This window comes from Carassius auratus, unplaced genomic scaffold (assembly GCF_003368295.1).
Source record: "Carassius auratus strain Wakin unplaced genomic scaffold, ASM336829v1 scaf_tig00020249, whole genome shotgun sequence".
NCBI classification, from domain to species: Eukaryota; Metazoa; Chordata; class Actinopteri; order Cypriniformes; family Cyprinidae; genus Carassius; species Carassius auratus.
In genome coordinates, this window is record NW_020525014.1 from 36,356 (window position 1) to 38,081 (window position 1,726).

A 1,726-nucleotide genomic window follows, 5' to 3' on the forward strand; every position below is an offset into this window, starting at 1 on the left:
ACAATTCTAACTGGCATTTATTTCTGGCAGTTTGAGATCCTGTTCTTGTAAACCTCCAAAACAAAATCAAGACTATGTAAGGGAGCAGAATTGGGGAAGTCATGGCCTAGTGTTTAGAGATTTTGACTCCTAACCCCAGGGAGGTGGGTTTGAATCTCAGGCCGGCAATACCACAACTTAGGTGCCCTTGATCAAAGGCACTGAACCCCAAAATGCTCCCCAGGCACTGCAGCATAAATGGCTGGCCACTGCGCCGGGTGTGTTCACTTTGGATGAAATGCACGAATTCTAGGTCACCCCCCCCCCCCCTTAATAGGACCCCTTTATAAGACCATCTTGAGTGGTCACAAGCAGTTTGGCTCGTATGCAAGTGCCAGAAAAGCCACATAACAGGATTCAAATTGTAGATTTGAGGGAGAAAAAGCGCAAGACAAATGCACAACCCATTAAGATCACTTTAATAAAGTCACAGCACTTCCAGTTATTTTTGGCCATGGCCAGATTCCTTAACACTGATGGGCCCAACAGAGGATTTATCCCAACGCAGATCTGAGGAACAAACAAGCGGTTAGAAAAAGCGGTGCATAAAAAGAATAAGGTCAACCTAAAACTAATCCGACCTTTATGGGGCTGGTCACTTCCTCTTCTGGTACTACACGTGGAGTCACAGCAGCCACACACCTGGTCAGAACCATCTGCAGACACCCAACTGACAAGACACCCTTAAGTTAAAAGCATTTCCTCAGTCACCTGTACACTTTAGGAGGTGGGGGATCATACCCATTAGCAGAGAAGGAACAAGCTTTCTGTTCAGGATTTGGAGTCGTTGTTGCTTACGGCCACCTTCACCATGCATGTGATGTAAACCTGCAGAGACCATCATTCGTAGATCATGATAGCACATCATATAAAGCATCGCACCCGGTCACATACCAGTCCACTGTCTGGTTGCTGGAACCTGAAAGCCTCTAGCTGAAGCTGCAATTTGTCACCTTGAGTTCGAGGCATGAAGTGAGATCTGGAGCCTGTGAGCTTGGCATCAACCAGGCACCTGGGAAAGGAACCAAGTTAAAACTTTCATACACCTAGTGTGGGAGATATGAAGTGCACCACTTACCCAATTGTTCTCCAATAAAGGAGTATCTGGGGACAGATGTGACATCAAGGGACTATTGTACCACACAGCTGTCCCACAAACACACGGATGGAACATGGCTGTATGAAAGCACAGATGCTTCAAGATTTATGATGTCACCCAGGAAGTATTGGTTTGAAAGGCCTCTCGAATCTCCAGTCATCTACAAAGAACTTTTAGAAACAGGTTCACAAGCACTGGATAGTTACAAGAGCATTTGGTACACCAACCGGTCATGAGCTTGAGGGAGAAGACGAAGACCTCCTCTGCAGCTTCCATAGAGGTATATGGGACCCAACTGGGCACTAAGGATCGCTGCTCACATTATGCTTTCTGCAAGGGAGTCAAACTATCACCTTAACCCGACTTCAGTACATCAGCAGCCTTGAACCCTGACCTCACCTTGAATAATGAACACTCGATTCCAACCACTGCACTAATGCTGCCGAACAATAGGAACACCAAGTGAAGCTCTTGAGGGTGTGGAGAGTTTGAAGGTGTAGACAAGCTCATCGTTAGTCACCTGAAGATAGACGAGTCTGGGTTAGTCACAAACCACTCCAAGCCACAGAAAGGGAACATTGAAACCTC

At 46.5% G+C, this 1,726-nt stretch overlaps 1 long non-coding RNA gene across 1 annotated transcript; it reads right to left on the reverse strand.

The window, feature by feature from the left end:
• Positions 1-441: 441 nt before the first annotated feature.
• LOC113076383 (uncharacterized) lies at positions 442-1,052 on the reverse strand. Its single transcript, XR_003281168.1, has 4 exons — positions 934-1,052; positions 781-867; positions 621-709; positions 442-549 (listed from the first exon to the last, which is right to left on the reverse strand). It is a non-coding gene; the product is annotated as an uncharacterized LOC113076383 (long non-coding RNA).
• Between the last annotated feature and the right edge of the window lie 674 nt (positions 1,053-1,726).